At 41.4% G+C, this 12,666-nt stretch overlaps 1 protein-coding gene across 5 annotated transcripts in view; it reads left to right on the forward strand.

Moving 5' to 3' along the window:
- Positions 1–8,126: 8,126 nt before the first annotated feature.
- Positions 8,127–12,666, forward strand: part of LOC120412388 (sodium channel protein 60E) — a 384,347-nt gene continuing 379,807 nt past the window's right edge. For all 5 annotated transcript variants that reach the window (XR_008212573.1, XM_052710780.1, XM_052710783.1 and 2 more), the window contains exon 1: positions 8,127–9,624. The gene's annotated coding sequence lies outside the window, so the exon portion shown is untranslated. The remainder of the gene's footprint in view (positions 9,625–12,666) is intronic.

Consider the following 12,666-nt stretch of genomic DNA (forward strand, 5'->3'; position numbering starts at 1 on the left):
TTTTGTCTCGACAAAGATTTACACGAACTTTTTACTGAAATATATAACTCATAAGACTTTTCACTTTTATTTTGAAGAGTTGGTAAAAAAAAGAATTGAAAATTGCTGTTCAAGTAAAATCAATAATTAAAAAAAAAACAAATAAAAAAAAATTAAAAAAAATAAAAAAAACTCTTAAATTAATTTGTAAATACCACCTAAAATACAACATGAATGGGAGGAAGGCATCAACCACCTTAAGGTGGATTAAGTAACGTTTTTCACTAATACACTTGCAAGTGTAAAGTCACAAGTCGAAAAATGACCTGTCTTTTTTGTAGATGACCAATGTGTGTAAACAGAGCAAAATAAATAATTTCAAGTGAAGCTGACAAGAAATTCACAAAAAATCTTCGATTGATTGATTTTGCCTTCATCACTGAGGTAAGGCTATAATCCTGCTCGAAAAATGAACTTTTTATCAAAAGCTCGAAGACCCACCTTCACTCAGAATCGAAAACTCAGTTTTCTCAGCACTGGATGAACCGATTTTGATCAAACCAGTTGCATTCGACTTGGTTTAGGGTACCATAGATCGCTATTGAATTGTTTGAAGTTTCGATAAGTAGTTCAAAAGTTATGTATAAAAATGTATTTTCACATATATCCGGATCTCACTTAAATGTATGTAAGTGATGTCTGGATCCATCATTCAACCCATCGTTGGTTAGGTAATTGAAAGAACTTTCCAACGAGTCCAAAACATTGAAGATCTGGCAACTCTATCTCAAGTTATTACCACTTAAGTTATATATGTATTTTTTTCTGGATCTAAAAAAATAGCTGAAATTTGTGTCCAAACCACTCATATTACCCATTGTTGGTAAAAAGTGAGGAAGGCATGAACCACATAGGTGGATTAAGTTAGTTTTTATTTAGAAGTTCGGGAGCGATTTTCTTTTGCGCGATTCACCTCCTCTCTCTTTCGCGGGTGAAGAATGTTCGCAAGTGAAAAAGATTTTTTGCGATTATTCCATCCCTGCACCTTAGCCTTCCTACGGTATTGGGGTCCTTTTCGGTCTTTTTGAAAATTAAATTCGCCATAACTTTTGCTATTCAAACGCTAGAGCCAAGGAATTTTCTGACAATAAATTTATAGTATAAATACACATTTTACAAAACAAATAAACCATCGACGACCCTAAAAAGGTTACTTTAAAGGTATTGGGGTCCTTTTCGACCCAAAACCTTGAAAAATCTACCAAATCCGACTAAATCCTGTTCTCTTGGTCACAAATGAATGCTTAGGACAGGGGTGCCCAACCTTTAAGCTCTGCGGGCCAGATCTGATTGGTCTGAAGCAGTGGCGGGCCGGAACTAATATTTTATAAAAGTTGAAAAAGTAAAAACATTTATTTTTTATTTTAAAGTAAGTAAATAAAAGAACTTGTGTTGCAAATAAGATTCATATATCTTGATTTTAAGAATAAAAATCAAAGATGACTGTTGGGGGATGGCTTCGAACCTGGGTCGTCTTCGATGCCGTGGACTGTAAGACGGCAGCCACCTCCAACACGCCAGGGTAGAGACCCGGATGGAACCTGCCTCAGGTCCAGATTACGCCATGCATCGCCCGACGGCCGACCCGGCCGGTATTGGATTATTCCCGGTGCACAGTAAAACTCACGGTTAAAGTTTAAACGCACTATATTTAACACTTATCAGTTTATTACTGTACAAATATACAAAGTGTACGGGCAGAGCCCGTGGCCTTCCAGGCCGGTCCCCTGGACCTAACTTAACTCAAAGTGGGTCAAATAGTAAAAATGATGCCTCCATTTGGAGATGACCCTTAAGAAGGTTCATCCTAAATCCATCTCCCGAGAGTACTCACTCTCCCTAATCGTGTCATCTCTTCCATTACATTCCATCTAGGCTGTGTAGATTGTGTTGGTTTAAAGGGTTAAAGATCACCAGCACAGTGGCCAACAGTGCTATAGTGACCAATACGCGCCTATTCCTAGGGTAGGGTTAAGTGACCTAAATTGGACCCAATATCCTTTGCCTTAGTCCCAAACATTCTCCCCGACCCTGAAATGTCCCATTTCTGAAGAATCGATTAGTGTTTACATGAAAATGTTGGAATGTTCCCGATCGACTTAGCTGTCCGAGCTTAAGTGATCTACCCTTGATTGTTTGTTCCTACCGCAGTATCCGAACTGCCCTGTGTTGTTGCTTGTGTGTTACAATTCCTAAGTGTGTGCATGGGTGTGTACGGTGTGTACTACCAACAAACAGTTGTTGTGTGTAAGTCTTCGTTTGGTTATTCTGCGAAATATGCTTCCCTGATACTCCGTAGACCTGCTGACGGTGTTCCAACCGCCAACCCTGGGTTGGTTGCAGCCTCTGCTCACGATGGTTGGTCCCATCGATGGTTTCGACAAGTGCGCGTCCTTGGCCCTTGAAGATCGTGTGAAGTTCACCTTGAGTCCACGACGGTGTTCCAACCGCCGCCTCCGGGTTTGAAGACAGTGTTCCAACTATCTTCCCTTGGATGGAGCCCTGCTCCGGATGGTGATCGCTCTGTAGGGTGCGTCCGTGACCCTTTGGTAGTGTGCGATCATTGACAGTGTGCCAACTGTCACCTGGCATGGAACCCTGTTCCGATTGCCGTCGCTCCAAAGTGTGCGTCCTTGACACTTTGAAGGCGTGGGTGGGATTGGAAAACAGTGTGCCAACTGAATTCCCCGAGTGGAGCCCTCGCTCCGGATGTGGCCTCGAAGTGTGCGTCCACGACACTTGAGGGTTTGGAGTGGTTGATTAATGACCAACAGTGTTCCAACTGTGGTCCCCCATTGGAGCCCTTGCTCCGGATGGCTTACTTCGAGGTGTGCTTCCTTGACACCTGAAGTCCGAAAACCGATGAATGGTTGACAGTGTACCAACTGTCGCCCCAGGTAGAACCGCAACCGGCAACGTCCCAGTGACGTCACGCGTTGATGTGGGATGATTGGTTGTTAAGTGCATTCCCAAATGCCGATTTTCCAGCGAAATTGCAACGCCCCAGTGACGTCACACCAGTAGTTGGGTTAGTAGATGGCGACACTGTTGATCGCCGCCTTGGAGTCCCTTCTTGCAGCTTGCGACCTCCTACGTCACGGTTAAGCTGCCCTTGCCGACGTCTCCAGTGACGTCACGTACATGCCCGGCATGTCCTTGTTGGTGTTGGTCAGCCCTCGCTGAACCTCCGTGGTAGGCATCCCGATCCCATTGATGCCAGAGTTCCGGTGTGGTGGTTCATTCAATCCGCAAAACCGAGTTTACCTTGACGCCCCTCTGACGTCACCGGAAGGTGTGGAAGTCGACGTCGGTTGACGCCGTGGATGTATTCGTTGTCACTTGGCTTGGGCTGTTGCAGCGATCCTTTAGCTGCCCTTGGGAATGGGAGCCCATACTCCGCCGATCCAGATTGATACCGCTTGTCAGGCCGAACCAGAGTTGTTGAAACCAGAGCCCTTGCTCTGTGGAAACCGCAGTCTGTCCTAGACCGGCATGACCAAAGCGCGCTGTCGGCGCTGCGTAGGTGTACCGTCCAAGCTGGGTGCGTTCAGTGTGCCTCACCGAACGATGTGAATGAACAAGCCGACGCCATAGAAGAGGATAAAGGTTCATGAGGAGGTGTAGTACCCAATGTCCTGCCTCGGCGGACATATACGTGTAATTATTTTTACCTGAGTGAACCTGGTGGTGTGCTGCCTCTTCATACACGTGGTAGTTTCCATGGAGTGCAGTTCACCGACTGCAACTGCGTCCGTGTATCCCATTTGATCAGCTGCCTTGTGTGGTCGTAACCGGAGCCCATGATCCGTGGATAGGTCCCTTGGTTGTGCACCGACATGCGAAGATGATTGCCGATCCTTTGGTGATGGTAGATGTAGTCTTGACCAGTTGATCTGGCCCAGATCAACTATTGTCCACGTGGTCGCGTGCGTACCGTGCACGTTTCGCCTTGGTGGTGTTGGTAGATGACGTCCCAATTACGGCATGGATGGTTGTATTGGTTGCCGTGTGGTTTTCTCGAGGCGACCGTTCGCCGAAACCGATACCGAATCCTTCCAATCAGCTGATGATAACCCATGACGTCATCCATGTGCGGGTGAAGGTTGATGCTATGTTGTTCTCCAGTAACGTCCCAATGACGTCACCACAGTGTCCTCGCTGGCATCCCATTGACACCAGAGCACGACTGAGGTCCTCCAAAGTCCCAGTGACCTCAAACAGACCGTTGCATTGAGGATGTTGATAGGTCAGCAGCATCCAGAAGAGGATAAAAAGGCATGTAAGGGTGTGTAGATCTGTCGTCCCGCTTCGGCGGACATATACACAGTGTATTGCTTACCTAACAAAGCCTGTTGTTTAGCTACCTCTTGGGATGTGTTGCTGTTACTCGAGCCAGTCCCGAGTCGAAGCCGATGAGTCACGTGGTCCAAATTGTGACGTTTCTCAGACCAGTCCCGACCAGCCACGTGGTTCGACCGATCTCGTGTTGAGTGATCGATGCCAAGAGTGGCACCGTTGCATTCCATCCACCTATTGTTTGTAGGCTGCAGTTGCGTCGAACTACGATTTCGCTTAATCCGTTTTGGTTGTGACGTCATTCGCTGCATGTGCACTTTGCCAAATCCGAGTGGTCACATGGAGCTGTCCAATAACCCGCGTGATGAAGTAAACAGAACGGGTTGATCCTCTCGCCGCTCTATGGTGATTAACGATCGCGTACCAGCGATCATCAATGGGCCGATATACCTCCAGGTCTGACCGTCCACCTGGCCAGAAATCCGATGGCGTCAGACAAAGCACCCAATTGCGCGATGTCCGATCCGTGCGTGTGTCGCTGAGCTGGTGTCAGCTTCCCGGTTACGTGCCGATTCTCCTCGGCTGGTTGATCTGCCCGATGGTTATTGGGCACCGATGTCCATCCTTTGGTGACGATTCAGTCCGTGGTAGCCTGAACTGAATGTTCCATTGTGTGCTCCGTGCACATGGGGTTGGTGGGTGTCCGTTTCCAAAATGGTGGTTGAACGCGTTGGGAGCGTCCTTGGGATGATACCTCCTAGGCGATCATCCGTTCCTGGTTCCTGGTACGGTTGCGCTCGATGTGGTTTGGAGTTGAAGTGAGAGTTGGTGTTAGAAACATGATGACCGATGCTTCGACCAGACATACACACTGATCATGTAGCCTTACCTGGACAAGAACAGACCGTGCTGGATCAGTTGTCAACTACGTACGGTCGAAACCCTCCGTTGGGTTTGTTGAAGCTCTCCTTCCCAGCTGAATGTCCGCCGCGGCTCTCCCGTGAGTCGCGGTTCGGTCCAGAAACCGTCCCGACAGTCGCCCCCAGCGACTGCTCTATTGTTGTCGATGATTGGCGCCAACACGTACCGTTGCTAAGTGCAAATCCATTACACAAAGCCCTTTGTCCACCTTCCCGATGGCGATGACGTAATCAGCGATGGCGACCTCCATTCGCCGAACGCCGCGTGTACTCCGAAGTCCTTGGTTCTCCGGCAGGTCCATCTTTGGTCCAACATCCTTCCTACCCGGCTCCTTCATCCGGTTCGAAGGACCAAATGTTGGGGGATGGCTTCGAACCTGGGTCGTCTTCGATGCCGTGGACTGTAAGACGGCAGCCACCTCCAACACGCCAGGGTAGAGACCCGGATGGAACCTGCCTCAGGTCCAGATTACGCCATGCATCGCCCGACGGCCGACCCGGCCGGTATTGGATTATTCCCGGTGCACAGTAAAACTCACGGTTAAAGTTTAAACGCACTATATTTAACACTTATCAGTTTATTACTGTACAAATATACAAAGTGTACGGGCAGAGCCCGTGGCCTTCCAGGCCGGTCCCCTGGACCTAACTTAACTCAAAGTGGGTCAAATAGTAAAAATGATGCCTCCATTTGGAGATGACCCTTAAGAAGGTTCATCCTAAATCCATCTCCCGAGAGTACTCACTCTCCCTAATCGTGTCATCTCTTCCATTACATTCCATCTAGGCTGTGTAGATTGTGTTGGTTTAAAGGGTTAAAGATCACCAGCACAGTGGCCAACAGTGCTATAGTGACCAATACGCGCCTATTCCTAGGGTAGGGTTAAGTGACCTAAATTGGACCCAATATCCTTTGCCTTAGTCCCAAACAATGACTTTCAAAAATGTCTTTATTTGACTTATTTCAATTTTTGTTTGTTTAAAATTTTATAGTACAATCAAATACTTTGATATAATATTTTTTTTTTTTAAAAAAACCTTCAAATTTCAATGGTCGTTGAAAATTTTTAAGTTTGATTTCCTCAACACTACAATGTAAAAAAAGTCAATGAGACATGATAAAATTATTCAAACGAAATTTGGATTTGAATATCCTTTACAAAAACACTTTTTGCGTTGTTGTGCATCTTTATTGAAATATTAAATAAAAAGATTTTAACCTGATTTTAAAAACACACAAGTTTTAAAATTGATAAAATATATTTAAAATCATTTTCAATTCGTTAATCTTCGAAATTTAAAGCTTATTAAAAATACATTTTTCGCACCCTAATTTCTTGACTCATTTTGAGACATTTTTTAAATACTTTTAAAATATTTGCAGCGATCTATTTTCAGTATGAATAACTTGCTTTTTTAAGCTTTTTTTTCAAAAAAAAAACTTAATCACTGAAAAGTTCTTCTAGAAAAATACATTGGTTTTTGCTTACTTATTTATTTAAAAAAATTGAAAACAGAAAACAACTTCAATTTAAGTAAACACAGTTAAAACTGAAAGATATTTAAATTTAGTGTCTTTTTGTACATTTTTAGACAACAATCAAAGTTTTTTCATAAATTTCACAATTTTACGCAATGGACAATTCTGTTTTCTTGTACCATTTTTCAGTTTAAAAATATCAATCAAGAAAATATAAGAATATAAATTCAAACATGAAGAATGTTGTATAAATATGTTTACATTTGATCTGTAGCTTATTTTGTTTTTCTTTTTTTTTTCAGACAATCAATTTATTTATTTAATAAGGGCCGGTCATAGAACCTTTTTGAAAAACCGTCGCGGGCCGGATGAAATGGCTTCACGGGTTGGATACGGCCCGCGGGCCGGACGTTGGGCAGGCCTGGCTTAGGATATCCTCTTTTCAAAACCGACCTGGAAACCCGGATTTGGTCGTTGTGGCCACCGGGAATCTGCTACAACCGAAAAAAGGCCATTTTGAGACCCCAACTTTGACGACCTGTATCTCCAGCAAAGGTATTTTCCTATACCTTGACCACAAATATTAATATACGTGCCAGGTGACCTAACCAAAACTGTTCTTCAAGTCCCATTTTGAGGGAAAGCAAGTCCCGAACTTTTAAACTTTTCAAAAATATTTTGACAGGGCCGAATGGGTTTTCTCCAATATTTTTAATCAATGCTCAGATATTTTGCAAAATAACTGGACTGGTGTAAAATGCATTTTAAAATACTTTTTTCATTGCATTGTAATGTTGAAACTATGGCTTGTTATTTAATTTTTCACACTATGGACTATGGTCAGGACCGAGGGACATAAACTTCAAATAATATTTGCAATGGTCTTAGTTTTAAAAAAATTAAAAAAACCTCAAAGAATCTAAAAAAATCATAAAATTTTCTAACTGGTATAATCATGCATCAATGCAGAAAAAATGCATTTAAAATTGTTTTCAAATGAGTCCATTAAAATTTTGAAGTTTGTTGAAAAAATGTGCCCCAGCTTTTTTGAGCAAATTTAAAGAGTGTTTGTAAAATATTTGAAGTGGCCAATTATTGAGGTTTGATCTCAAAAAACTTGGTACATAGTTATTTGCAATTTTTAATTTTATTTTTACACTCCAACATTGTTAACACCCCTGAAGTAACTCACTTCCTCCCTCCACCCCCTTCCCGCCCACAAATCAAACACTCACTCTCCCATCACACTCCAACTCTCTCTCTCTCTCCTGCTCTCTCGCGTCACCGATCTCCGCATCGCGAGTCCTGGTCGGTCGGCACCGCCGCCGCCAGGACACACACGGCCCCAACTCTCCACAGGCAGCCAGAAACTGAAACTCCGGAGGCTTTCGGGCCCCGTTCGGTCGTTCAGTCGCCGGAGAGTATTCTACAGGACTGGACACGTAATTCCACACCGGAGGCACCCTGCAGGAGCAGAACCAGGGCCAGCAGCAGCAGCAGCAGCACCTGTGCCAGTATTGGATTTTGGGGGAAAATCTTTGGTGGTGGAAGAAGAAGAAGCAATTTTCTTTGAAAGTGGACGAAAAACAGGCCACTTTTGACCCACGTGTGGGACTCTCTGTGTTTGTGTGTGAACGGGGGGTAAATTTAGGACCTCCTTAAGGGTCTCTGAATTTGGAGAGAGAGAGAGAGAGAAAAAAAATGATGTAAAAGTTACAAGCATTAGAGAGTGAAAATCGAAGAAAAACGGTTTGACGTAGGACTACGTTTGGGAAATCGGTTTTGTCGGTGAAAATTCCCCCACTGGTGCAGGAATAACAATGTAAATAATTGTAAATTTCTGGGGAAACCACAGACTCCGAAGAAAGGGGTCAGCTACATGTCCTGAAAAAGGGATTTAGAGCGAGGAAAATTGTCGAACGGAACTTTTCCTTGAAGCATTTTATTTTTCGCGTAAAGCAAAAGCAAAATAACTCAGAAAAGGATTCCCGCAAGGATATTCTGCCGCGTTGGTCATCATTTGGTGGGGTGGTGTGAGAATGCAGCAACATGTTTAACCCATTTTCCCCTCCTCTCTGTATGTGTCTGTGTGCGTGTGTGTGTGTGCACACTGCAAAACTACTTTGAACCGCAGTGGAAAAAAATGTGTGTGCTTTTTTCCATGTAACCACACACCAGTTTTAAGCAGTCTGGCTCTAAGTGTGTGAGTAGCAGTAATTTCGACAGTCTCGGGGGAAAATCTCGGTGATTAAGTGTGGAACCACACCAGCAAGCAACCAAATGGATTAGTCGAACGAACCGAAAAGGAAAAATTAACCTCCCCCAACCGCCCCTCCACGCGAGGGTTCGTTTTTACTAGCGTGGGAAAAGTTCCCACTTTCAAGGGTGGTTTGTGAACAAAAGAAAAGCAACAACAACAGCAAAAAATCAAGAAGAAAAACTCTTTTCTTTTTTGTGCGACCGCGAAAAGACGACAACGACGAAGGAAAAAAAAAAAGAAATCAAGTCCCTTGAGGCGAACAAAAATCGAAAGTGTGAGCAAATTGTGAAATTCGGAAAATTAAATGGAAAACAATTTCGGTTCGCTGACGATGGCATTTTCGATGGTGGCGGTGGTGGCAGGGGTGTAAATTAAGTGTTGATTGGTGTAATTTTGCGCCGGGAAGATATCGCTGGGGCGAAAAAAAAGTGCAAGTAACTGCTGAAAAGTTTATCAGTCTTCTCCATCTTTCTCACACTATTGTTGGTGGCGCTTTGCTGGCTTAATGCAGCAACTAGTTGCAGCGATTGTGTGTTCGTGTGTGAATAGCATTATCAAACCCTAAGCTTTTGAACTAGAAAACATATTCGCTTGTTGGATTACATGTATAAACACGCTTAAATAATTACGTAAGTATTGATCGATCTTAACTTTTTTGATTAAATTTTATTTTTTGTATTTGGAAGTGATTTTATCGACATCATTGCAAAAATGTATTTCTATTTTGCACGAATTTAATGATAATACTACTAATTTTTTATCCAAAATATAAACAAATACTAAAGATCCTCTGTGATTACCATCAGCTCTACACGAGCAGACGGAAATAAGTTGGAAATAACATTCTTTGATGTTTGAAAGGGACCGTGGTGTAGGGGTAAGCGTGGTTGCCTCTCACCCAGTCGGCTTGGGTTCGATCCCAGACGGTCCCGGTGGCATTTTTCGAGACGAGATTTGTCTGACCACGCCTTCCGTCGGATGGGGAAGTAAATGTTGGCCCCGGTCTAACCTAGAGGTTAGGTCGTTAGCTCAATCCAGGTGTAGGAGTCGTCTCCCTGGGTCCTGCCTCGGTGGAGTCGCTGGTAGGTGGTAGGCAATTGGACTCACAATCCAAAGGTCGTCAGTTCGATTCCCGGGGTGGATGGAAGCTAAGGTGTAAAAAGAGGTTTGCAATTGCCTCAACAATCAAGCCTTCGGACACTTAGTTTCGAGTAGGAATCTCGCAATCGAGAACGCCAAGGCAATGCTGTAGAGCGAATAATTTGATTTTGATTGATGTTTGAAAATACTAGGCCAATAAAATTTTATGTTATTTTGAACAAGTTGTGTTATTCGTCGTTATATATTTTTTTCATTGGATTGTTATTGTAATAACAGACTAATAAATCTTTAAGTTATTCTTCGAACAAATCATTGTTATCATTTTTTGTTATTTTAACAACTAATCCGATATTCTTCCATAACAAAAAAATTTATTCCAAAGTTGTTTTGGCTTTCAGTCAATAACAGACCAATAACAAATGTTTTTATGATAACATTTGGTTTGTTAGGCTGGTACAAATTTTATTTAAAGTTTTTGTCCCCCCCTTCAATGTTAGCCCGAAAAATCAGGGGGCAAAAAAAATATTTTTTCAAAAAACTTCAATATTTTTATGAAAATTTAAGTGCAATTAGTTAAAATCAATTTAAAATGAATTCCCCTGCGTTTAGAATCATTTTTAGCATGTTTGGGTTGATTTAAAAATCTTTTGAATTTTTGAAAATTTACGATGTCTACTATCGCTAAAATTTTTTTTTCGCTAAAATTTTTGTTTTCGTCAAATTTTAATTTTTTTGAAAACTTTTATTACATTTTAAAACACTTTTTCCATGCAAATGTTGAAACTATGGCATGTTATTTTAATATTTATATTTTTTTATTTTTTTGCCCCCTCCCCCCCCCCTCCTCGACTCCGGCCAGAGCCGAGGGACAAAAACTTTTAAAAATATTTGCATCGGCCTTATTGCAATAACAACATAATAACAGTTTAAGTTATTCTTCGAACAAATCTTTGTTATTGATTTTTGTTATTTTAACAACTAATCCGATCATCCCAATAACATATTTCGATCTTCTCATAATATCAAAAACTGACCTTCCCAAGTTATTTCCGTCTGCTCGGGTAGTGGCATGATTTTTGTTATTACCGTCTGCCCGGTTCTGACCAAAATCAAGGGGGGGGAGGGGGGAGGGGGGCGTGAAAAAAAATATAAAACTTGAAATTACTAGCCTAGGTTTCAACATTTGGATGAAAAATGTGTTTTAAAATGCATTTCACACGTGCCCAGTTGCTGTGGTTTCTTATAGTTATTTTGGTCGCTGAATTCGGATCTAGAATCAAATTTCAGATAAACAGTGAACAGTGATATTTTAGCCACGCTCAATTATTTGCGTGTATTCCCCATAGCCAATTAGGGACCGATAACCACCGCGCCACGAAGCCTCTCAAAACAATCAGAAGTTGAAAAAAAAAACAATCTCCATTAAAAAAATCCGTGAGTAAATATCAATAAAAGGTGATGAAATATGACCGAATCCACTAGCGATTAATTACAGCATATTACCGCAAATAACTTTGGCTCCAAATTTAACTGTTAATCTGAAATTTGATTCCAGATCCGAATTCAGCGACCAAAATAACTATAAGAAACCATACTTTGGCTTCCAAAACATGTGCTGCATGTAAATAATAGGCCGTGCTGGTTAATTCTGAGAAATTTGTAAAATTGGCACTTTTTTTCTCACTAAAACTAAAATATCTTGGCACTGAAGTATCAAAATTACGTTTTCTTTTAGAGAAAAATGTTCGTGGTGAAATTTCCTACACGATACATTCATTAGTTCTATGAAAAAAAAAGTCCACCCAATTGTAAATAAGCATTTAACGAAAAAAAATAGTAAAAAAAATTTTTCGACATTAAATTGCCTGGAAGAACCCAAATGCATAAATATTGGTCAATTATCGAAAGTCCATTTTGATCCTTGGACAATAAACTATCATTTAAAAAGTGAGCACCTATATTTTTGACAAAACCTTAAAATGGGGCAAGCAAATTGCAATATTTTTGATGCCCGAAAAATGGAGCGCTGCGCACGCAGAATCTAAATTAGATTAATAAGAAAAGAAGACAAAATTCCTTGAATTTAGGAATTAGGTACTTTTTTTATTTCAGTGTAGATTCCTTCTGTTTTTTGGAAAACACCGCAATTTTTAGTTTCTTGAACGTACACAGAAAAAAAAGTTGAATTTTGGAATGTTGAAAATTTGGTAGGTTGAATATAACCTCTTTTTTTGCGTAATATTACATAACAAATGTGTAAAAATGTGAACCTGATGAATATTCATCAAAAAATGTTGAAAATTCATCATTTTTCGGGGTAAAATTAATCAAGCAAACCCCATATGTCTATATATCATTTTTTTGTAATTGTCTGCTCTACAACTTTGTAGAACATTGTTACACTCTAAAAAATAACCCTGCAAAGTTAGAAAAAAACACGAAATTTTAAAATGAAAAAAATTGTTCAAAATGAATAAATGACCCTTCTGGGACAATGTAGATTCGAAAAGTACATTAAATTTCCCATAAAATGACATGTTCCAATATTTTTAACAGTCGAGTAACGGAAA

This window comes from Culex pipiens, chromosome 3 (assembly GCF_016801865.2).
Source record: "Culex pipiens pallens isolate TS chromosome 3, TS_CPP_V2, whole genome shotgun sequence".
In the NCBI taxonomy this organism is placed as follows: Eukaryota; Metazoa; Arthropoda; class Insecta; order Diptera; family Culicidae; genus Culex; species Culex pipiens.